The sequence below is a fragment of the Oryx dammah genome, unplaced genomic scaffold (assembly GCF_014754425.2).
Source record: "Oryx dammah isolate SB20612 unplaced genomic scaffold, SCBI_Odam_1.1 HiC_scaffold_28, whole genome shotgun sequence".
In the NCBI taxonomy this organism is placed as follows: domain Eukaryota; kingdom Metazoa; phylum Chordata; class Mammalia; order Artiodactyla; family Bovidae; genus Oryx; species Oryx dammah.
In genome coordinates this window covers 116,317,274-116,342,448 of record NW_024070212.1, presented here as the reverse complement: position 1 = coordinate 116,342,448, position 25,175 = coordinate 116,317,274, and positions in this window count along the sequence as shown.

Sequence of the window (25,175 nt, the reverse complement as noted above, 5' to 3'; positions counted from 1 at the left end):
GGCAGGTGGGCCGGGGGGCTCCCGAGCCCCGGCGGGCGCCGTTTATGTAACTTTGTCGAGGCTGTGAGTTTGCAGAAAAACGTCCCTCCCGGGGCTGGCTGGCGGGCGGGCGGGCGGGGGTGCGCCGTCGCCGGGTGTGTGTGCCCCGGACCGGAACGGCAGGGGTGGGGCGCCCGCGACCCGAGGGGTGCGGGCAGGCCGAGCCCTGGGCCCCGTCCTGCCCAGGTGACGGGAGCCGCGCTTGGCGGCATCGCAAGCTCACACCGTGGCATCCGAAGCAAATTATCTCGTATTTACATTGAGCGTTGAATTATTTGACACTGTTATAGCAGGAGATCGTGCGTATCAGTTGGAAAGGCCGGGGGTGGAACCCAGTGTACTCATTTAATGCACATCAGAAATTTGTAATAACTTACAGCAGCTGATACTCGTGTTTTCTTTATTGCATGTTGTAAATTGACCTGCTGTGACACAATTTTCAAATAAAGTGTTGCAGAAATTAAGCTCAAGTTATTTTAAAACTAATGACTTTCTTAACTAAATCCTAATTGCATTACTGTAGAGACCTACCTAATTGCTTGCAGCAGCTCTCTGCCTGCCCTGGGCGAGGGAGGGAAGGGGCCTGTGGAGTTACTTTCCTTCCCCTCTTCCCTCCGCTCAGGCTTTTCTGTTTATTCCCACAAACCACCTAAGCCGGGGAGGCCTGGGATAAACATGAAAACAGCCCTCGCCCAGCGCCAGCCTAGCAAGACTGGGGTAATACTGGTGGGTCTGCACCTTGGCCTGGTTTCACTTTTTCTTTTGTACCGTGATCGTCCGTAGCCTGGAGTTTTAGTTGCTTCTGATAATTTTCTTTGGGTTGAGGCAGGAAAGGTGGTGGTGGTGGTGACTGGCGGAGGGGGACAGGCAAGGGGAGGGAGAGGGATTGAATTAAGAAAACTCAGCTGCTTGTACTCAAATATACACTACAGCAATTACAAAGCAACAAAAGTTATTGCAGAATTTTGCGGTCACTATGGCAACACAATTACTCTATTATAATTGGAAATGCAAAATGCCACCCTCTTAGAAGTTTCATCAGAGTGGAGTTTGGATATCAAAAATATGTGAGATTTAATTTTTTTTTTCAGGTAGCTCCTGAGAATTCTCAAATCTGTGTTCAATTGTCTATTTTTAAGACCCATCAAGCTTTCCCAGATATTCTACTCCCTGGGCTCTGTGGCATCTTTCCCCAGAACTCACATTTGTGTGGGAGGGAAGTATTTTCCTGCCTTAAAAACACACACCCTGACACATTGTTAGACTTGTATAGCTTTCTGTGTTCTGGGCTTTTATTTTAAAGATTAAATACCTTCCTAAAGAGAGCAGTAATCAATCAGGAAAGAAGCACGGTTTATGCGGCAGGCAGATGTAACACTGCCCTCTTTAGGGTTAGTTCTCTCTCCTGTGATCGGAACTGGCAGCCGGAGCGCCCCTGGGAGAGCCCTGGGCTGGGGGTATGTGCGGGGGCGGAGGCCCGCGGGGCCTGGGGACCAAGGACAGATGTGGCCTCAGCAGCCCTGAGCCAAGAGAGAATGTTCTGTGGTCAGCAGCTTCACAGCCATGAGAAAGAAAAATCTCTAAATGCCATGTTCTCGGAGGCCTTGGGGGCCGTTACTGTAGCAAGATGGGCAGAACAACATGGCCCCTGGGCCACGTGGGTCCAGAGCGCGGAGCTTGGCTCAGTGGCCAGAAGTGTGCTTTCTAAGGATGCCCCTCGTCGTGTTTACCAGGAGGACTCCAGTTCTGGAAGTTTCCGCACGTCGTGGGGTTGCTGCAGTTGAATTTCGTTCTAACTCTTTGCTTTTAACTACTGCATATTTATGTCCAGTAATCGACTTCCATTTTCCAGCTGCATTGTGAGGTTTCAATGCAGCATGAATGGCTTTGAATTCTCATCCTTTGATGTTGGGGGTGGCACCGGAGGAAAGGCGACTTTGTGCCGTCTTAATTGCCAGAGCAGAAGAAACATTTCATCACTTCTGGAGAATCCGTCCCTACCGTTCTCTATTGAAAACGGCTGGGCTTTCATTGCTCAGAAGCTGCCTGAGCTGTAGATTGGTACCTGATGGAGGAGTAGGGGAGATGTAGAGAGCGGGGTACGGCTCTGCTGGGGTGGCAGGACGACGGCCCCTGGACCCGGAATACCTGCTGGGCATCAGCTGCCTAACCGCGTTAGCCCCGCCTCCGCGGAAGCTCAGCCCAAGTCCCCACTGTCCTAGCCGGAGGGCAAGTTCTGCCCCAGTGGTTGCAGCCCTTGCTGGTTTTGGGGTGGGGACTGGGGAGCCAGTCTGGAGGGGGCTTGGTTTGAGTCTCAGACGGTCAGTCGGGATACGTTGCGGTGTGCAGTGGGTTGTGGTCTTTTGGCCTTGAGTTAGAGAAAAGCAAAGGGTCTCTGGTTCAAGTCAGATGAGGGGCCCTGTGTCAGAAGTGACGCTGCGTCTTCACATGCCTCAGCAACGTGTGTTCACAGGCCGTTTCCTTGGGGAGACGTGTCACTGACCTCAGATCAGCGAGTTCTGTTAGGAGGTCATTTTCGTCTCTTGGGCTCGTGTGGCTGAGGAGATGGGGTCGGTGGCTCTGTTTCAGGAGCGGGGTGGGCTCTCGGCCGCCTTTTCTGACCGACGGGCCTTCTTGGTTCCCTCCAGTGAAGGGCCAGGGCCCCACACAGGTTGCCTCCTGTCACGGCGGGGGCGGACGGGCCCCTGTATCAGCAGAGGTGGAGCCAGCCTGGTTCTCTTTCCTAGTGAGGAGATGATTGTACTCGTCCACTTGACCCTTGAACAGCGTGAGCTTGAAGCACGTGGGTCCACTTATCCGTGGGTTTTTCAGTGAATACTACCCAATCTGCTGTGGTCTGAATCTGAGCTGTGGAGCCGTGGATGCGGAGGGCTGACTATCAAGTTATCCTTGGGTTCTCCACCGGGTGCGAGGCTGGCGCCCCTCTCCCCGACGGTGTTCAAGGAGCAGCTGTGAGTGTAGCTTAGCCCAGTAGCTACCGTTTAATGAGCAGCTACTTGGGGCCATGTGCTCTCGTAAGTAGTCACTGTGGGTACCCCATTTCTCTCTCTCCACGGCCTTTGGAGGTGGCTCCTCTTACCACACCCGTTTTGCAGAGGAGGAGCCTGAGATGGGCCTAAAGCGCCTGGTGCCTCTGTTTGTGTTAAGCCCCGAAGCGGACTCCTCTTCCACGCCTCTGCTCTGGGCCCCTGATGGTCTTGAAGCTGACGCTCAGCGTCGTCCGTGCAGGTGTTTGGGAGAGCACAGCCTCTTTGAGAAGAGGGCTGTTTGGAGCACCTTTTAGGCGTGGTTGTGTTGGGTGGTGTCGAGCGGTCGTAGGCGCTTCTGTGTTTCATAGGGTTTCTTGCTGTGTTCTGTGCTGGGAAGGCTCCGGACGGTCCCGTCGACCAGCGGTGGTTGGCCCCACGCTTGGCTCTTCTGGGGCCGCCTGTGGGCGGGTGAGGGTGGGGGCGGCACCCGGCGCCCCCCGCCCACTGCAGCCAGAGTGCAGTGGCCTCCACCGTTCTGTCTGTGGGATTGCCTTGGAAGAGAGCGTCCCAAAGACCACAAACTTTGAAAAACCACTGACTTAATCCATTCATATTGTAACAGTAAGCCAGAAACTTTATTAAAGAAAATATCGACAGATTCAACACTCTTAAAGACAATTCTCCATGTCAAAAGATTCCATAAGTGAGGTTAAGGGGTAGTGAGAGGAAAAAAAAAAGGTTAATAGTCAATATGTAAAGAGCTCTAACAAACCAATAAGAAAATCGTGAACATTCCTATTGTATGATGAGCAGAGCACATGAATCTGCGAAGCACAGTAGCTGGCAATAAAAAGACCCAGCTTTCCTAGTAAAGAACTTCAGCTGGAAGCATTTGTTTATGCCCCCATATCAGCACAGGCTGTTTGACAGCAGCTGTTGATGGTGATAATAGTAATTCTTACCTTCCATGGGTTTTGTGAAATTTAAATAAGCTAATACATGGAAAGTGCTTAGAGTAGTCTGGCACATGTAAGCACATGTAAGCTTTGGCCTTTATCAGTTATTAATTACTTGGTTACTCTCAGGAAAAGTTTCTGTGTCAAATTTTTAAATGGCTATTCCTTTTTTTCCAACTATTCTATTTATTGGAATTTATTCCTAGGAAGAATGTGATAAGCACATGGGTATCCAGATATGTACAGAATGTTATTGCTACATTGTTTATAAAGGTGATACTTACTAAACACATTTCGTTGTTTTTATCCTGTGGAAATCTATGCATGTTATTGCTGCATTGTTTATAGAGGTGAAATTTACTAAATACATTTTGGTATTTTTGTCCTGTGGAAATCTCTGTGCAGGCTTGCTGGGCAGCAGAAGCGTTTGACATGTTAAGTGAAAGGAAAAAGGGGGTCTAGGACAGTACCCAGGGGACCCATCCTTTCTGCTTTTCAAGTTTACGGGTCTCCAGAGTGACAGCAGTGGGCTTCTGGGGTGCCAGGAAAATGGGATGTGAGCAACTTTCATTGTCTCTGTGTGTTTGTGAAGTGAAGTAAGTGGCAGTCACTCAGTCGAGTCCAACTCTTTGCTATCCTAGGGACTATACAGTCCATGGAATTCTGCAGGCCAGAATACTGGAGTGGGTAGCCTATCCCTTCTCCAGGGTGTCTTCCCGACCCAGGAATTGAACTGGGGTCTTCTCCATTGCAGACAGATTCTTTACCAACTGAGCTATCAGGGAAGCCCCTTTTATGTTTGGTGACATTGTTTAAATTTTACACAATATATGAAAATGGTTTCTGTAAGCATGTATGGCTTTTTAATAGTAATACTTTCTCTTAAAGAGTCTGATATTTCCATGGGGGCGGGGCGAATACTCTTCAACCTCATTATTATAAGGGAGGAAACCCAGATCCTTGGTAAACTGACACATGTGCTTGGCGTTGAAGAATCCAGGGGGTCTGCTTCTCTGGGTCTCGTAAGCTCTCCGAGGCAGTGCTGGACTCCTGGGTCTGGCAGGCTCTGGCCCGGGCTGCGCTGTGCAGATGGTACCTGGGTGGCCGTGACCAGGGCAGACCCTTCCTGCCATTCCCATGCTCACACCCTGCCGTGCGGTAGGATCCTGGAAGGCCTGTGATCCTGCCCTCTGTTCCGCCTCCTCACCCTGTGGCCCCTGTCCTGCTGTCTGCTTGCTTCCCTGCTGCCTGCGAGCGCCCTGGGCCCCTGGGCCCCTGCACACACTGTTCCCAGTTCTCGGAACTGCCCGTCTTTACCTGGTGTCTTCTCTGGCCCCTCAGTCCGGGCAGTGCCTTCGGTCCCCGCTGAGCATGGTCTCACACCCTCTCCCTCCTCCCTAGCGGGATCTGCTGTGTAATTTCAGTGGCTCATTGCGACATCGGCGGTTGACTGTCACTTTTCTTACTGGCAGGGGCCTGCGTGGGGTGGAGGGGCCCCGAGGGCCTCCTGCCGGCTTGGTGCTCGGCGCCTGGCAGTGTCCGTGTGAGCGGCTGGGAGGCTGGCTGCGGGGTACCGCGCGGGACCAGGAGGAGAGCCTAGTGCGGGCTGGTCCCCTGACTTCAAGGAGCCGCCTGCTATCTGCCCGAGCGCTGGGGTTGCCTGCCTTCTCCCACCTCAGTCTGGGGACTCCTGATTCCCGAGATCATATGCTCTTAAGTAGATGCCATAAATACAAGGGAAGTGGTTTGTGATGCAGAGAGGATCGAGAGGAGGAATAGCTTTAAACTCGCAGCTGTCAAGTGGCCAACGGGGCCCTTGTGCACAGCCCACAGCACGGCGCGACCTCGGCCGGAGGCCCCGGGCCTGTGCTCCCGGCGGCCAGCCGCTGCCAGCACGGGCCCCGAGCCTGTGCTCCCGGCGGCCAGCCGCTGCCTCCGCCACAGGCTCTTTCCCCTGCTGGTTCCAGGTCACAGTTAGTGACAAGATTTAGTCTTTTCTTGTTAAACCTCATCATTTTAACATGGTACCTTCATACGGGCATGTTTTTGAGCATTTGGAGTCTGCTCCCTTTAAAAACACGACTGTGCGGCTGTTGGTTCACCATTGTTTATGAAGTATTCTGTCTGTGTGGGTCAAGTGCTTCTGCTGGATTGCTGTTTGAGCTTGAAACAGTAAGTCAGTTCTTAGGGCCTAAAAGCCTGATCTGGCCTTCCAAGTGGGAGGGTTGTTGTGCCCGTGGTTGGTGGAGCTGCGTGATCTTTTGGGAGCAACCGTCAGCTGGCTGGCATGGTGCTCTTGGCTGCAGTGGGTCTTTTTCAAACTTGGGGAGAGCAGTTTTGGTGACTCTGTGCCCCGCCGCTACCCCATTCCCCCGTTCTCCAGCCCCGACTTTGACAGGGGAGGGTGAAGGGTGGTGGTGGTGAGAAGGAGCCTGTTTCTGGAAAGTTTCTAATTGATTGGTTGCTCAGTGGTAAAGAATCCGCCTACCGTTGCAGGAGATGCTGGTTCCATCCCTGGGTGGGGAAGACCCCCTGGAGGAGGCAATGGCAACCCACTCCAGTGTTCTTGCCTGGAGAATTCCCTGGACAGGGGAGCCTGGCGGGTACAGTCCACGGGGTCGCAAAGAGCCAAGCATGACTGAGCGACTGAACAGCAACAGGAATTTTGCAAGCAGTCTGCACCTCGCCCACGCAGGATGCTTTCCACGAGCGAGGAGGGAGTCGAGCAGATGCTCTGGTGTCGAGGGGCCCAGAGGCGGTTCCCGCAGCTCCGTCGCGGTCAGGCCCCAGCAGCAGGGAGCTGAGTTGTTGGTGGGGACGGGCTGGGGGTGGGGTAACGCCACACAGGTGCGCCAGGCCATGGGAGGCTGGGGTGGGGGAGGCGGGCTGCTCAGCTGGAGCGGCCCATACTGAGGGGCAGGGGTCCTGGTCCCACACCCTCCAGTGGGGTGGCCCTTCCTCCCTCCCTGCCACCTGTGTGACCGGGAGCCCTCTCCCAGGCCCAGGACTCCTAAGAGTAGCCGTCAGGACCCAAGCCTTGGCAGTCAGCATCAGGAACATTCTGGAAGGGGCCTGAGCCAGTGTCTCATCCAGCTGTTGGTCTTAAACATCAGGAGGGAGCCTGCTCTGAGCCCTTCTGGCCCCCGAGGGGCTTCCCGGCAGACCCTTTGGAGTAGGACGCCAGCAGGTCAGCAGAGCCTGGGCCTCTGCTGAGGAGGGTGGTGGGGGGCTTCCAAGACGATGCTCAGGGCCGTCTCAGAATGGAGGTTCTAGCCTCAGGGCTGAGGGGTTGGGGGGCCTGGTGAGCCCGCCCCCCAGCTCTTGGGGGTGCAGACACAGATGACCTCCCGGGGCAGGGGCCTGTAGTTGATGCAGAGGGAAGCACGCCGGGGGTGTGACCTGTGGGGAGAGTCATGGAGAAGCGGTCGGGCAGTGCTCCAGTGGATCAGAAGCCTCTCCGCTAGGAATTCATGCAACATTGTACACTGAAAATCCATAGTAGGCGTTTCAGCCCCGTTCTTTGGAAAGCCTGCCTTTGCCAGTGTGAGGGCTGAAGCGAGGTTCCTTCCCGGCCCTCCGGGTTGGAGGGCTTGTCACAGGGTGCATACGTGCCTCCTTCTGTCTCCTTGCGAGGCCCTTGTTTTCCTTTCACCTTTGTGGTCCGCGTCTGGCTGGATTTGCAGTGGCCTAAGCATGACCTCTGACCTCTCCCCGTCCTTCCGGCTGGGAGGCCCCAGGGTGCACAGGGCTGCTGCCATCCTGCTCAACACCTCCTCGCCCAGGGCTGGTGGAGGGCTGACCCCAGGGGTTTGGAGTTGACAACCCGCGGTGTAAAAGGCATCCCCTAAACCCTCCCCCGGGGAAGTGTGTCTCTGTCGGAGTGGATTGTCTTTGTCCACACTTGGGTGTGTCTTGAGGGAGCTCCTGTTTTCAGAATTCCTCTCATCAAGGAGAGGACGGAGCTGAAACGCAGAGAGGCACGTGGTGGGCCTCTGCTGTCGTCTCGGGGGCCTCCTCTCCTCGTGGCTCCTCGGACCTTGCCCTATGGGTGTGGGTCCCGCCTGTGGACGCTCTGTGTGTCCAGCAGCAGGCGTTCAGGACGGTGTCCGCAGCCATCCAGGCTTCTTGTGGCACGGGGGTGTAGAGGACAGACCCGGGTGTGGAGGCGGCTGGGCCCGAGGGCTCAGCTTCATGGTGTGCTCGCCCAGCGGGGCTGCCTCCTCTCTGGGAGCTGGGAGTCCTGAGCAGGGGCGGAGGAGGGCTGCTCTCCGGGCGGCCGGGAGCCTCTCCCCAGGCCGGGTCTCAGGAGGGATGCTGTCTGCAAGGGGAGGGCTGGCGGCCGGGCCTTTGATGTACGTTACGCACTCGCAGGCTCCCTGAGGCCCCCACGCCAGCTCCAGGCAGCTCTGCCTGCGTCTGCTGAAGTCACGGCTGGGCGAGCACCTCCCTGGAGGACCTCAGTCACGTTTGGGAGCCAGTTGTTGTCTGTCTTTGTCCTCACAGGCACCCTTTCGTGGCTCGCAGAGATCCTGTTCTCGAAAGCTCAGCAGCACGCCTTCAAGTGTTGGCTCCCAGAGCGCTGCCCTGCGTGAGAGGCGCCCAGCGCGGGCCCAGCGTGGGCAGGGGCTGCTCCGCCGCCACGCGGGGCCTCGGCCACTGCGGGATCTGTCCCCAGCCAGCGGTGCTGAGGTCCCTGTTTGCCAGGTGGCCCGTGAGCCGGGGCGGTGGACGTCCACGGCGCTTCCTGGTGTCCACAGAGGGGCCCCTCCCGGGACGACGTGGACATGCATTCCAAACCCAGTTGCGAGTCTGCGTTTCCCCCTCTTTTCACTGTTGTTGAGGAGGCACCAGCTGGGACTCCGAGGACAGCATGCCCCTCACCTGCCGCGGCCTTGGGGAAGCAGTGTGGCCTGAGCATCTGGGCCGGGATGGAGCCGTGGGGCTGGCTCCTGGTGGCAGTGTTCCCGGGGATGTGCTCCCAGGATGGGGGGAGGGGGGCGATTTAGAGACAGAAAAGTGGGTACTTCTGGCACCCAGGGGTACAGCCCTCCAGGGGTGGCCCCAGGGCAGGCAACAGTGCGGTCGGATAAGGTGGCTTTCGGCAGATGGAGGAACAGACCGGGGCCAGACTGTCCTCCCTGAGGTTGTGGGACCTGCACTTGACCAGGAGTTCTCTATGAGCGGCTCTCAGCGTGAGCAGGAAGGTGTCTGCAGGAGGTCTCACTCAGAGGGGACCCATCACTCGGGGAGGACCTCTCCACAGAAGGCTCCGAGCGCCCGAGGTGGACTGGCGTGCTTTCAGGGAAGTGCAGGTGCGGCAGGGTTCAGGCAGGGCTGGGTCCAGCTCCTCTGCAGCTTCATCGGGACCTGCTGCTTCCCCCTGCGTCGGGTGAGTCCACTTCCCGGTGCTGAGGTGGCCCTGCCGGCCGCTCTCAGGACTGCACGCTCGCCGGGCGCTGTCTGCCAGGTCGGACAGCAGAGCTTCCTGGGCTCACTTGCTCTCCCTGGCTGAGGCCCCTCGTCCACTCTGAACGGTCGCTGTGGCCAGGCAGGGGTGTCGCGTGCCCCGTGTGGGTCAGCCTCTTCCAGAAGCTGGCTGGGGGGTCAGCTGCCCTCCTGGGAATGTTGCTGCTGATGGAGAGGAGAGGGAGGGGTGGAGGCTGGGGTGGGCCTGCAGGCAGCGCCCCCCTTGGGCCCTGCCCTCTGCAGCCCTGGCGGCAGTTCCAGACTGGCCTGTGCTTGGGCGCCCTGTGTGCAGCGACATGCTGACCGTGTCACAGACCCTCTCTCGGAGCTACGGGCAGCTCCCAGGAGAGCACTGGCCCCCCTTCACGAGGAGGAGGGAGGGCTCAGCGAGGTCGGAAAGCGAGGCTTTGGCCAGGGCTCTCTGCTGGCCTCCTGGGTTTTGTTCCTCTGCCTGGTCATGCGCTGGGCCCTGGAGGTCAGGCTACTGGCCGATGGCACGGTGGGGAGTTGAGTAGGAGCCTGTCGGGTTCCCTGCCCTCCTCCGATGGCTGATGCACAGAGTGTGGCAGTCCCATGGAGCGGCCCTTAGAGCAGGGACAGCGGAGCCGGGAGACTGGGGGCTGGGCCCTTCCAGCCGGCCTGCTACTCTTGGAGGTGGCCACGCGCCGGGATGTCCTGAGACTGTGCCGAGCTGGTCCGGTCCGCCCCACCCGCCCCGTCACCTCAGCTTGTGTGCAGCGGGCCTGAGGATGAGACAAATGGGCTGTCACATTGGGGTGCCTCAGTCTTCTCATCTGCGAAGTGGGCACGAGAGTTTCTGCTGTGGAGGATTGTCATCCGGCTCAGGGGTGATGGCAAGGGGCCTGGCCCAACCCTGCCAGGCTGCACCAGAGGAGGACTTGCCCTTATTGCTGGGCTCTGGTTCCCCAGATGGGAGCCTCCGCCTGTGTCTGCTGGCGTTTCTTTTGTGCCAGGCTCCCTGCTGCGGTTAAACACGCTCTGTCCGAACATCGTCCTGCGCCCGTGTGGCCTGGCTCTCCTGCTCCCGGCTGACTGTGGGGTAGCTGACACCAAGACAGGGAGCCTGATGGATGGGGCTTGCCCCTGTGCCAGGCGGCGCGTCTGAGCCTGTGCCTTTGTGTTCACGCGTGGGTTGGGACCCTAGGTCAGAAGCGCAGGCCTTGTCCTGGGCTGTGCTGCTGGGTGGGAAAATCGGAGTGTGCAGGCCTTGCTGCAGACAGGTCCACACCGCCCCAGGGTGCTCTGCCCTTGCCCCTGGCCTCCCCTGCTGCAGAGTCCGAGTAAAGAGCCTTAGCTTGGCCGCGTTGTGACAGCGGGGGGTGCAGGCCTGCTTCACCCTGTCCCTACTCAACTGTGCTGGGTGCTGGCCCCTCCCTGGGGTGGGAGGTGCCCCCAAGGGGGAGGCAGAGAAGCTCTGGCCTGCACCTGCCCTGCCAGGAGCAGTTCTTTCTTGAGGGGGCTCTTCCCTGAGCCTGGAGGTGGAGGCTGTCCTGGTGGTGTGGCTGGCCTTGGGGTCCCTGCCGGGCAGGCCCTGTGGGATGGTGTGAGGAGGCACAGCCCGAGCTGCGGAGGGAGCTGGAGGTCTGCAGGGGGTGGGGGGCGGGCCTGGGCGGGCGGGCAGGCGCCCAGTGCTGGCGCTGGAGCCGTGGGTAGGCCAGCCCTGCCGCAGCGACCTCCTCTGGGCCCCCTTTCTTCAGCCCACAGTGAGGTTCTGGGGGTGCAGCCTTGGCGAGGGCGGCCCTCCCTTGCACACACGCCCAGGCACGTGTGCACACAGACGGGCACACGCGTGAACATTTGTGACTCTGGTCGGCCAGCTCCTGTCGTGGTCCCGTTGGGTGTGCAGGAGCTGCTGGCCGGGCTGACCCCAGTCCCGCTGCCGAGGAGCAGATCCCAGGGTCAGGGCGCCCAGACGCCTGGGTGCTGAACCCCCTCCTCGCGGCTCAGTCCTCCCCACTTCCTCATCGCTGAGCGGAGGTGCTCTGTGCTTTGATCCCTGCCAGTCGGGCGTCCTCGGGCACGAGGGTTGTGAGAGCTGTCCCAGCACAGGGCTGGGGGCTGGGTGGGTCGGGACCTGCTGGTTCCGGGAGGCTGAGCTCCTGAGGCTGCCGCATGGCAGAGCTTCCTCCAGCCGCACGGCTCTTGTCCTGCCGCCTGGCCGCCACGTTCCAGCGCTCCGCCTGGCCGCCACGTTCCAGCGCTCCGGCTGGCCTGGAGGCATGGCCCAGCGAGCAGGGCAGGCGCAGCGGGGGCCTCAGGCCTGCCGGTCAGCGGGCCCCCTGGGCCCCGCACCCTCTTCTGTTCTGAGCCCACCCGTGGGGGCGCCCTTCTCCCCTGCAGCCTCAGCCTGCAAGTCTGCGCGGAGGGGCCGCGGACCCGTGTCGCACGGCTCCTCCTCTGGCTGGGCAGCCATCACGTGAGTGCGATGACCCCCTCCTGCTGCCCGTCTCTGCTCTTTGCTCTGCCAGTGCCGACTGCCAGAGTGCCCTGGCCTCAGCGGGGCACTGATGTGGGCAGGGCCGCGTCTTGTCGCAGCTCTGAACCGCTCCCTCATCCTGGGCTCGCGCTCCTGCCCGAGTTGGGGCCGCCCAGCTGCCACAGGAGGCTCCTGGCTGCCTCTGAGGGGTGGCGGTGGCCCCCTTCAGCTTTGGGAGCAAAAGAAGGTGTCCTCCCTTCCTGGAGCCTGTGACCCTGGCCCCTGCTTCTCCTGCCTGCCGGTGCCCTCCGGGGGCCGTCACGAGGAGTGGGCGAACCTCGGTGGGGCCTCCGCGTCCTGCTGTCGCACTGTCCTTCAGATGCGCCCAGGGCGGGGTCCGGGCGAGGCCGTCTCCTGAGCCTCGGCCCTTCCCTGTGGCCCATCATCAGAGAAAAGGCGCCATCTGCACTTCCCCAGGACTGACCCTGCTCCAGCTCGGGACTCAGGAGGGCTGCCTGGCACTGAGCTGCAGCTGGGCCTGCCTCCTCCAGCCCCAGCCCTGCCATCGCCTGGGCCGGCTCCCCAGCTGCTCAGCAGAGGTGCTGAGGGTGGGCACTTTTCTTTGCCCACCACGACGTGAAGAGGTTTGGGGGCCTTTGAACTAGGGGCGCCGAGGGTCAAGATTTCTCCGTAAGGCCTGGAGTCGGGCTGTTAGCTGGGGGCTGGGGGAGGGATTGCTCCCACAGCAGGAGGGTCCCTGGGCCTGGGACCACGCCAGTCCCACGGGGGACTGCGTGCAGTGCCAAGGGGCCTGGGCTGGTGAGAAGATCAGGAACGGGGGACAGGGTCCCCGCAGGTGCCCCTCTGCCCGGGCCCTTGCCGTCTCCTGCCCCTGGGCTCACCTTGTCCCGTGCTGGCCTGTGCTCCAGGGGTATGGGGGGAGCTGGGTGTCGCCAGGCCTTCCTGCTCCAGGGACTGCCTTACTCGGGTTTTCTTTAAACTGTTGTGAAAACACTATCTGGGTGTGTTCTTTATTGGTCAGAGGTGGGGCGGGGCCCTTGGGGTTGACAGTAGTGCAGCCTGTCTCTGAGACAGCTGACCCACCTTTGGGGTCCTAATGATGCAGTTATTTTCTGTTTTATTAATGTTTCCCTGTGAGAGAGACATACTCAAAAATGCCATTTCGCATGCCACTTTAGGGACTTCCTGGACCTTTTCAGCCCATCAAGGCCCAGGTTAAGCTTCCTGATAAAGGGGAGATGGGACACGAGCAGCCCCCACAGTTTCTGAGGTCCAGAGAGCCCCAGCTTCCCGGCCTTGCCTGGGGGCACAGGGTGCCCGGGTCACTCTTGTCCCAGGGTGTTCGTGGCTTCCCGTCTTGAGAGGTGCACGCAGGTCTCATCTGTCAGCCGCCAACATGCTCAGGATGGCCGTCCTTGCCCCCAGCTTGGGTCCCGCGCGGGAAAGCCTGCCCACGCTCTGGGGTGGATCGCCGCAGCCTCGCTTCGTCTGCCCCGTTTCTGCCTCTCGGCCGGCTTTCTCGGGCTCCAGTGTCCGGGCACGTCCCCGCTGAGCGCTCTGAGCTGGGCCAGGGCACTGGGGCGCGCACCTGCCTTCCAGCTGCAACACTGGTGGCCTTGGGGCACATGTGGGGCAGAAAGGAGTCAGTTGCCGTTCGTTATCCGGCCGCCTTTCAGTGGTCGGACTGGAAAGCGAGCATTTCTCTGTGGCGTCACCGTGGACTGTGTGTGTGTTGAGGACTTCGCTGTGATTTTCGGAGAAGTTAGGCACTGAGACACATGATCTGGCCGGGTGGTTAAGAAACCGGGCCCTGTCTCTGCCCTGCCTGCATCCCTGTCCCGGCCCCTGACCCTGAGCTGGCCCCTGGCCTTACCTCCGTCACATCTGTTCCCCCTCTGGCTCTATCTCCCAACAGCCAGTCTCATTCTTTTGGAATCCCAGCTCAGGACAGGGGAGTTTGCTCATGAACAGGCAAGCCTGAGTTGCAGTATGAGTGACGGGTCTGCTTAGCGAGGCTCAGCAGTGCAGGATCTCAGGAAGGTGGGCCCCAGGAGGCTGCTGGGGGAGCAGGTGGGGGTGGTGGGCACCGGAAGGAGGTGTGTCTTCCTGGGCATTGGCAGCCGGGCCAGAAGCCGGGGAAATCAGGGGGCAAGACCCCGAATGTGAGTACAGCGTGCGTGTGACGTGGGTGTGTTTCGAAGCAGGTAAAATAGAAGCTGTTACCTGAAGTTCCCACCTGGGGTGGGCTGGCTTCTCCTGGCCTCCCATCGCCGGGACCTCAGCGAAGGAGCCAGGGCGACCCTCTGCCCATGGTCCTCTGTGCCCGAGGTCCTGCGGGCCTGCTGTGCGGAGTGCCCTGTGGCGGTGCGGCTGTCCAGTCCCTGGGGAGCCGTCTCGGTCACCACCGGGTGGGCCTGCAGCTCTGGGGTCAGAGAGGTGGGGAGTAGAGAGGATTTCTCTTGTAGGGCCTCAGAGTGTTTCACTGAAGCACCTCCAGCATCATTAATACTGGGCTTCCTGGTGGCTCAGTCAGTAAAGAACCCGCCTGCAGTGCAGGAGACCTGGGTTCAATCCCTGGATCAGGAAGAGCCCCCACTCCAGGATTCCTGCCTGGAGAATCCCATGCACAGAGAAGCCTGGTGGGCCAGTGTCCATGGGGCCACAAAGAGTCGGGCATGACGGAGCAGCCAGTATTAGAGGAACAAAACGGGGGGAAGAGATCAGCAACATAAACAAGCAGTCACGTAACTGGGAAAATACTAATGATTTAATTTGCATACCTGGCCGAAGCATTTTTTTATGACTGCCTCAATAATAAAAGACAGGCTGACGATCACATTGAAGCAAAGAAATCCATTAATTCTCCTATTCATTTTCTTAAAAAAAAAAAAAAAAAGATACTCCCGGCTCTCACAGTGACAGTTTAATGATTAGGGTGCCTAATTTTAATCCGTTACGTGGGTGCATGCCCCGCCGAGCTTGGGAACCCAGCTCCCGTTGGTGTGGTTGTGTGCGGTGAAGAGTACAGAGATCCGGGGGACCTCGGGTGAGATCAGAGCCTGGCAGCCCTCTGTCCCCTCCCCGCCTTGCGGGAGCGCCGGCCTCAGTGGGCAGAGCCCGTGTGCACAATGTCCTGGGTGGTGGCCTCAGGGAGGCGGTTTCTCACCCCAAGATGATTTGGAGGTCGCCAGAGCCAAGGTTGAGAAGCCTTCCCGTCGCGTGCAGAATATACCATTTCCTTAAGCGTGAAGGCCAATGGCACTGCATTTGGTTCAAGGCGGATTTGGTTCTACTGCACAGTCATGTAGCTTGAAACAGTAATCTTGAATCCACTTGAGGACAAGTTACATACGTCATTTACCAGGTTGGGGTGAGGACCTGAGGTCAGCTTGCAGTTACATTTTTTTGCATGTGAATAAAATGCACCTTTATTCTCTCCTTTTCATTTCTTTTGAATTTGAAAAATGGGTTTCAATTCCCCAGACCTTACATTTTCCTAGCTAAAGCGTGTTTTGCATGCAGATGTAGTTAGATAACAAAGAGGCATGTTTGTGTTGTAGTGACTACATTAAAAAAAAAAAAGATATTGCTGAATTGTAAATTGTATTTTTAGAACACTCTAAACCGAAGTGCGAGGGTCATTTGTCTCGCGCTGCAGCTCAGCTGGCTTCCTGTTTTCATTGTAATGATTGAGAACGGCCATTCAGGGAGGCCACGCCCCTACTCTTAATTCTTAGGACCTGCTGCTTCCATCACGAGAGCGCGTGTTTGTCACCCTCTCCGGTGGCAGCTCAGTTGCCACAGGTGTTTTTTATGACGTGTTTGCTGGGTGAGGGTGTTTTACTCAAGTTTGGTCATTTTGTCAAGTTACCGGGACACAGGCGTTTGTTCGCCCTGTCACATCCTGGAGGTTATGCTGCAGAGGGGCCTGTGATGAGTAGTACGTATCACTGTGTGCTGGGAAGTTCAGATTTGGCGTGTTTCCTTAGTTTCTGAAACGGGATTGCAAGGCTAGGTGGAGAATGATGCTGAGCAGGCATCCGTGAAGTTGGGGACCAAGAAGGGAAAGAGTCCACGTTGTAAAGAAGCTGGGCAGTGCACAGGGTGTGTGTGTGTCTCTGAGGAGAGAAGGGAGCAGGGCACAGCCGTTAACAGCAGGAGACGAGAGCAGAGAGCAGCCGCCGAGGCCCGAGACGCTGGAAGGGCCGGCTCCCGGGAGACCCCGAGCCTCGCTATGCCTGCTGCACTGTGTGTGTATAGAGGGGCTCATGGTAATAGATTCGTATCTAAATGACACACCCCCCGGAACCTCGACCATAAAAGGCCAGAAGGTGGGTGGTGCCCCAGTTCCTGGAAATGCCCACCCCTTCTTGAAGACAGAATATTCCTCCCACTTGTCATCCTGTGATGTCGCCCCGCCCATAAACACCAACCCCCCTGCACTAGGGGCCCTCTCACACTTTCCAAGATGACCCCGTGCCCTCGGGCTGCCTCTGGACTTCTGAGAAGGTCTACACTGTCTGTGTAGCGTGCATCTCTTTAAACAAGCCTCTTTCCTCACTCTTGACTTCTTTCCTGCATGAGCCAAGGACCCTCACTTGGCAGCCCATCCCGGGAACTCACTCAGTACCTGGGACATGACCATCCTCTTGTGCCCCATTTTCCCCCTGCAGCGTCTTTTCTGGCGACCATGAAGGGACCCCAAAGGGCATAATCCCGATCCCCTGTTGGGCTAGGGCTCTCCTCAGCTCAGGGCGGCTGGGGCTTGTACTGAGCTGTGTCATCTGTCTGACTCGGGGCCTAGCTCTCCCTTCCTCTGTCTCGGAAGGGTTCCGGCCCTGGGACTCTGGTTGCCTTTCTTGCACTGACTGTTGTTGTTCCTTTCCTTGACTAATCCGAGGGGCTGCCTCAGGCTCACCAAACAGGCAGGTTTTTGGGTGCCCACAAGGATCCCACTGTTGCTTTTCCCAGTTTTGCTTTCTTAATTAAATACTTTTTCTGCTGAATTCCAGGAGTCAGGGTTTTTACAGATCAGTCCAATTATCCCATCTCCTGAATTGCCATTGAACTTTTCTCCATGGCACCCCTTGAGGGGGTCCACCCACGAAGGTCCCTGCAGCACACTCCCTTGGATTCTCTGAATGTTAGGGAGAGCACTGGGACAGATGGCCACTATCTGCCCAGGATCCATCAGACCCATGTCTTGTGGCATCTTAACCAAAATGGGGAAGACCCAGACATCCAGAAGTTCACAAACCTATCCCACAGTCCAGGTCCAAAGACCTCCTGCTGGGTGTGCCTGGCTCACACCCCCTTAAAGGTTCCTTCTTTCCCATCAGGAGCCTGGTGTTTTAGACAGTCTCTTTATGAGACCACCTCCCTGAGGTCCACCACCAGGAACTGATGCGAGCCGCAGTTCTGAGAGGCTGACAATCTGCTGAACCGTCTACCGCTAACGTCACAACCGGGGAGCTGGAGATCCCAGACCCCTGAGAATCAGCTCATGGACTTGGCCTTTGGAGCATTCAATGATAGCGATAAGGTGAAGAAGCAAGACGATTCAAGGACAGCAGCAAAAGTCACCGTTACTGGTGGCAGCCCTAACGCCTGCACCACGTCAGGCTTGCATCCCTACAGAAGCCCATGGTGGGGACAGGGTCCAGGAAGCCTGGGTCAGAGCCACTGCCTTTCCAAGAAAGGGTCGATCTGTTTTAAGTGCGCCCAAGAGGACCACTGGAAAGACGAGTGCCCCTTGTGTGGGAAGAGTCCATCGGGACCCTGCCCAGCACACAGATGACAGGATGATGACAAAAACTCAGCCTCCGAGTACCAGAGCTGAACTGAATTTTGGAGACTGTTTTGGATGAAATAGTAAAGAATAACTTTATTGCTTTGCCAGGCAGAGGGGACAGAAGGCTCCTGCCCTGAAAAGCTGTGTGTCCCAACCTGGGAGGATTTGGTGAGGAGTTTCTAGCAGCGGCTCAAGGGCAGGGCTGCTGGGAAAGGTAAGGATGAGTGCAGGGCTTGCACCCCTTTCATTTGGCCTCAAGGGCCCTGATGAGCTGCTCAGGAATATCAAACTGTGATTTTTTTCTCTGGAAGGAAGAATACTAATGTCTTCCACTTGTCGGGGTTTTTAGTTCTGTAAAAAGCTCAAAGACATCGTCACGTGTATTCTGTGAGGCAGAGTCAGGACCCGCCCCAGGCTGCCCTGTTTCTTGGCTGTCCCCTCCTTGTCTCTGCATCCTCTCCTGTCCCTGATGAGCAGCTGTTTGAATCTGCCCTTTGGGACTCAGGGAAAGTCAGAGACGAGTCTGTTCCCTACAAACGAGAGATGGGGGACATGGGAAGCCCACAGGGTTCTGATTGGTTTCTGGGGCCACTGGAAGGAGGGCACTCCCCAGTCCCAAGGGGGACTCAGGGCTCCCAAGCCAGTGATGGCCTAGAGGATCAGAGACTGATGGGCCCAGGACCTTCCCTGGCTCCCAAATGACGCCTGGTCGTTTCTCCAGCAGAGCCTTGGGTGACCCTCGACAGACAGCTGGGACAGTTATTTCCTTACTAGATACGTGGTTGCCTGCTCCTCGCTGGCTGGTATCCTGGGGCCCTTGTTCCTCCAGTCCTGTATAATAGTGGAAATGGAGGGAAGACCCCAAGCCAAGTGATTGACCCTGCCCTGCCCCACCCCCCACCCCCGGCTCCTTTTGGGAGACTTTACCAAGGAAAATAGTTGCCCTTGGTCAGGGGAGCCTCCTGGTCCTAAGCCAGAGGAGGCCTCCATTCTACCCCATCTACATTTTTAAACTGTTTCACAGAGCTGAAACTAAAGGTCAATTTCTTCTGCTTTCCCCCTGCACCCAGACTCCTAGAATCTCTTTGCCTTTGAGTGGACGAATCCAGACAGTCATGAACAGCAGGAATGCCCACACACTGTGTGCTTATAAAATTGAGGTTGAGATGGAAATGGAATGGACAAAAAAGTTGGGTTAAAACTGTCAGGCTACCTTTAGAGATGGGACCGTCTGAGGCTGTAGGCAGGCCTCTTAGATCAAAGGCCACACTTCTTAAATCTAGAGAGGATCCTCGGAAGTGTTTATGAATAGATTACTGAAGTGGGAGGCCACTGTCTGACAAAACTGACCAGAGCTGAGATTCAGAGCCTGGTAGGAATTTTGGGGGAGGCCTTCTCCTTGAGCTAAATGTCGGTCAGTGAGACTTGCCGACACAGCTGCATGGCCGCGTCTGTCCTTTGATAATCATTGAGGTAAACCACCCAGTTTCCTTTGAGGAAACAAACGGTCCTTGTTTTAAAAATCTAGGCTCTACCAGACAGATGGGTGGCTCCCGAAATAATCCAAAGCCCACCAATTCTTTTACCACTCCTAAGACCTCCCCTATTTATTTTCAGAGACCAGTAAGTACTAAAAAAAAAAAAAAAAAGTCTGGCTTTAGAGGAGGAGGTGATCCAAGGAGAAGCTGGCATTTCTCCTATGCCTTTGAGATGCCAATACTCTAACCACTTTCCTCCAGGAGCCCTTATTTCCCCTAGCCTTTTAAAGCTCATATGTCAGGAAAGGGGGCAGGTGATTTGGAACTTGACTTGTTCAAGAAGAATAGGAATCTTAAGTGTCTTTTCCATAAATAGTAGTAAAAAGAGTTTAGTCGTCTAGACAGGTGAGCATGGTTTGTTTCACCTGCCTGAAGTCCAATTTGAATCCAACTCCTTGTAACTGATAGACTTTACATTGTTGTACCTGAATCACGACAAAACGTGATCACTGGAGGAGGAAATGGGAAACCATCCCAGTATACTTACTGTGAGAACCTCATGAACTGTATAAAAGGCCAAAAAGATATGACACCAAAAGATGAGTCCCCCAGGTCTGAAGGTGTCCAGTATGCCACGGGGGAGGAGCAGAGGAGAATTACCAGGGGCCCCAGAGTGAATGAAGCAGCTGGGCCAAAGCAGGTACGATGCTCAGCTGTGGTTGTGTCCGGCAATAAAAGTAAAATCCGATGCTGCAAAGAACAGTATTGTTTAGGAACCTGGAATGTTAGGTCCACGAATCAAGGTAAACTGGACCTGGGCAAGCAGATGATAAGAAGAAACATCAGCATCCTAGGAATCAGTGAACCAAAATGGACTGGAATGGGCGAGTTTAATTCAGATGACCATTGTATCTACTACTGTGGGCCAGAATACCATAGAAGAAGCAGGGTAACTCTCATAATCAACCAAAGAATCCGAAATACAGTACTTAAGTGCAGCCTCAAAAATGACAGAATGACCTCTTCATTTCCAAGGCAAGCCATTCAACATCACAGTAATCCAAGTCTATGCCCCGGCCACCAATGCTGAAGAAGCTGAAGTTGGTCAGTTCTATGAAGACCTTGAAGACCTCCTAGAACTAACACCTAAAAAAGATGTTTAATCATCACTGGAGATTGGAATTTAAAAGTAGGAAGTCAGGATTATACCTGGAGTAACAGACAAATTTGACCTTGGAGAACAAAGGGAAGCAGGGCCAAGGTTAACTGAATTCTGCCAAGAGAATGCACTAGTCGTAGCAAAGACCCCTTTCCAACAAGACAAGAGACAACTTTACACAGGGACAGCACCAAATGGTTAGTACTGAAACCAAATTGGTTATGTTCTTTGTAGCCAGAGATAGAGAAAGCAAAAACAAGACCTGGAGCTGACTTGTGGCTCAGATCATCAGCTTCTCATAGCAAAATTCAGGCTTAAACTAAAGAAAACCAGGAAAAACACTAAGCCAGCCAGGTATGACTTCAATCAAATCCCGTATGAATTCGCAGAAGAGGAAACAAGTGGACTCAAGGGGCTAGATCTAGTTACCAGTGTGTCTGAAGAACGACGGGAGCTCTGTAATACTGTGCAGAAGGCCACGAACAAGAGCATCCCAAAGAAGAGAAAAGCAAGAAAGCAGAGTGCTTGTCTGAGGAGGCTTTACAAATAGCAGAAGAGTGAAGAGAAGCGAAAAGCAAGGGAGAGAGGGAAAACGATGTCCAGAGGTTGCCGTGTCCTTCTCCAGTGCATGGAAGTGAAGAGTGAAAGTGAAGTCGCTCAGTCGTGTCTGACTCTTAGCGACCCCCTGGACTGCGGCCCACCAGGCTCCTCCGTCCATGGGATTTTCCAGGCAAGAGTATTGGAGTGGGTGCCATTGCCTTCTCCGAAGTAAACACAGAGTTCCAAAGAATATCTAGGAGAGACAGGAAGGCCTTCAATGAACAGTGCTTAATAATATAGGAAAGTAACAAAAGGGGAAAGACTGGAGATCTCTTCAGTAAAATTCGAAATATCAAGGGAGCGTTGCACCCAAAGATGGGCACAATAAAGGATAAAAATGGTAGAGACCTAGTAGCTGCTGAAGAGATCAAGAAGAAACGGAAAGAATACATGGCAGAGCTGTATAAAAAAGATCTTAATAAACTGGATTACTGGGATGGTGTGGTTGGTCACCCAGGTCGGACATCCTGGAGTGCGCAGTCAAATGGTCCTTAAGAAGCAGTGCTGTTAACACGGCTAGTGGAAGTGGTGAAATCCCAGCAGGACTCTTCAGCTCCCTAAAGGATGATGCTGTCAAGGTTTTGCACTCGTTCCGTCAGCAAATCTGGAAGCCCAGCAGCGGCCACAGGACTGGAAAAGGTCAGTCCTTCTCCCAGTTCCCATGAAGGGTAGTACCAGAGAATGTGCTAACCGTAGAACAGCCGCACTCGTCTCCCGTGCTGGTGAGGTCACGCGTGCTGGTGAGGTCACGCTTGAAATCTTGCCTGCTAGGCTTCAGCATTATGTGAACCAAGAACTTCCAGATGTCCAAGCTGGGTTTAGAAAAGGAGAAACTAGAGATCAGATTGCCAACTTTTGCTGATTATAGAGACAGCAAGGGAATTTCAGAAAAACATCTATCTCTGTTGCATCAACCACACTAAAGCCTTTGTGTGGGTGACGACAAACTCTGGAAAGCTCTTAGAGAGATGGAAGTACCAGACCATCTTACCTGTCTCCTGAGAAAGCTGTATGCAGGTCAAGAAGCAACTGTTAGGACCCTGTACGGAACAACTGACTGGTTCAAGATACAGAAAGGAGTCTGATAGGGCTGTCTGCTGTCAAGCCGTTTGTTTAACCTATGTGCTGAGCACATCATGAGCAATGCTGGGCTGGATGAGTTACAGGCTGGAATCAAGAGAGGCGGGAGAAACATCAACAACCTCAGATATGCTGATGATACCATGGTAATGGCAGAAAGCGAAGAGGAACTAAAGAGCCTCTTGATGAGGGTGAAGGAGGAGAGTGAAAGAGCCAGCTTAAGACTAAATATTGAAAAAACTAAGATCACGGCATCCGGCCCCATTACTTCCTGGCAAACAGAAGGGGAAAAGGTGGAAGTAGTGACAGATTTCCTCTTCTTGGGCTCCAGAATCACTGTGGACGGTGACTGCAGCCATGAAGCCAGAAGACGATTGCTTCTTGGCAGGAGAGCAATGACAAACCTAGACAATGCTGACAAGCAGAGCCGTTGCTCTCCCGCCAAAGGTCTGTATAGTCAAGTCTGTGGTCTTCCCAGTGGTCACGAATGGTTGTGAGAGCTGGACTGTAAAGAAAGCTGAGCGCCAAAGAATGATGCCTTCGGACGGTGGTGCTGGAGAAGACTCCTGAAAGTCCCTCGGATGGCAAGGGGATCCACCCTGACTGTTCACTGGAAAGACTGATGCTGAAGCTGAAGCTCCAGGATTCTGGTCATCTGATGAGAACAGACGACTCATTGGAAAAGTCCCTGATGCTGGAAAGGATTAAGGACAGAAGGAGAAGAGGGGGCCAGGGGATGAGATGGCTGGCTGACTGGCATCACCGATGCAGTGAACGTGGACTTAGGCAAACTCCGGGAAGTGCTGAGGGACAGGGAGGCCTGGCCTGCAGCAGTCCGTGGGGTCGCTAAGAGTCAGACATGACTGGGCGACTGAGTCGACAGCGACCACCTGAGTCGTGGCTCAAGTTTGGAATGGGAACTGTGAGGTCTCTGTGTTTTGTGTGTTTATGCGAATCTATATGTGTGCTGTCCATGTGTGGCGCTGCCAGAACTAATTCATAAAAGGGCTCCAGTTAATTGGAATAAAGAAACTAAGAGCTTATAGAAATACTCAGAAATTAAAAAGAAAATCTGGCCAGAATGCATTTCAGGTTCACATGACCTGGGAAATTCTCAGTACTGAATTGATATCTGGCACTGAAGGTAGCTTAAGCTTGTGGTTTGATTCATATAGACATGTCTTTATGAGTCATCAGTGTTAAGAAGAACACTCCTGTTGTGCCTAGGTTTGAAAAAAAGTGAAAGTGTTGGCTGCTCAGTTGTGTCCGACTCTTTGCAACCCCTGGGCGCCTCTGTCCATGGAATTCTCCAGGCAAGAGTACCTAGGTTTATTAGAGGTGTAGTAAGACCTTCTTATATTTGTTGCAAATTTGTCAGCAAGGAAAGTAAGTAACTCGTAAGTAAAAACAAACAAAAAACATTTAAAGAAAGTAAATGTAAATGAGATAAGAACGTTTAGGTAAACTCTGTAGAAATAATTGTTTTGGGACTGTCTATCTAAAATAGTCTCTCTATATGTTGGTAACTTAAGACGACTAAATTAAATGGTGAGAACTCACCGACTATCTGGGTCACTTCAGATAGGATATGTATTAGAGTATTAGTTGCTGGGTGGGTGGGTGGGGGGGGGCGGCGTCTAAATTTACTTACTTTGCCTTAGGAGAGAAAGAATAAAACAGAAGTTTTCCAGCCAGGAAATATGGACATGACACTTTACAATTACTTTCTGCTCATCAGTTTTGCTGGAGGTAAGGTGGTTAAGGGTTAAAATGATACAATGTCATTAAGCGAAAGAAAGTGGGAAAAGTGAAAGTTGCTCAGTCACGTCTGCCTCTTTACAACCCTGTGGACTATACAGTCCGTGGAATTCTCCAGGCCAGGATACTGGAGTGGGTAGCCTTTCCTTTCTCCAGCGGATCTTCCCAACCCAGCGATTGAACCCAGGTCTCCCGCATTGCAGGCAGATTCTTTACCAGCTGAGCCACAAGGGAAGCCCAAGAATACTGGAGTGGGCAGCCTATCCCTTCTCCAGGGTATCTTCCCGACCCAGGAATTGAACCAGGGTCTCCTGCATTGCAGACAGATTTTTACCAACTGAGCTATCAGGGAATTAAAGCTAGTGAAAAAGAACCATTTCAGTGCATCAGGAAAGTAAGGTGTGAGTTTCAGTGAAAGAAGATGAGGAATGGAACGCATTTGTTAAAGGGAAAGAAATTGCCAGTCTTTTGTCCTGGAGCTGGTCGTTTCAGAATGGGAAAAAATTAGGGACAAAGAATATGGATACAGATAGTTGTAGAAGGTTCATGGAAGAGAGGCCCTGAGATATTAAATTAACTAGCATTATTTAATATGTTAAATTACATGGGAAGCATTGTCAAAGGCGTGGTAAGCCTCTGATTGTACCCTGGGTCGATGGTATTCATAGCGATAGACTTCTGTAGAGTTTATGTGAAGTTTCCTCAAGGTTAAGAGTCACAGTTGTGTCGATTCTTGCCAAGTCTCTGTGTCAGTTGCTGCGTCGGCCGTCAGACGTTCAACCTGCCTCCTAAGTCTCTCGTCATCTATAGACCTGTACTGTTGGGCTCTGATGCTGCTGCAGAGGAGCCTTGCGAAGACCCCTAGGAAGGCTCTGGAAGCAGTCATGAGAGTTCCACACCGAGATGACGTCTTCGAGGACTCCAGCCCATACTACTGCCCAGACTTAAAGCCAGATGCCCTCCTGCCCCTGGGGCCCCCAGAGGAGGCACTCAAGAGAGTTTTTACTCCCTGACAGGCAGACTCACACCCCTGCTCAGCCCCTGGAGAAGCAGCAGCAAAGATGGACCCTTGTCCCTCTGCTTCTCATGATCGTGGGACTCAGCCGCAGAGGCAGGAATGAGACTCGAAGGAAGGGGGCAGGACACGAGCTTCACCAAAGGACACAGCCGCTAAGAGCAGCGGGATGCGACAGCCGGTCCCAGCCAACTCCGCCCAGGGTTGCAGGAGGTTGGGTTTCCAGCAGACCCGAACCTCGTTACCTCTTCTCTGTAATACCGTAGCATCTAAATGGCACACCTGCAGGCGCAGCTGCGCTGGAAGGCCAGAAGGCGGGTGGCGCCCCCGTTCCAGGCAGTCCCCACCCCTTCTTCAAGACAGTCAGGATCTCCCTCCCTCTTGT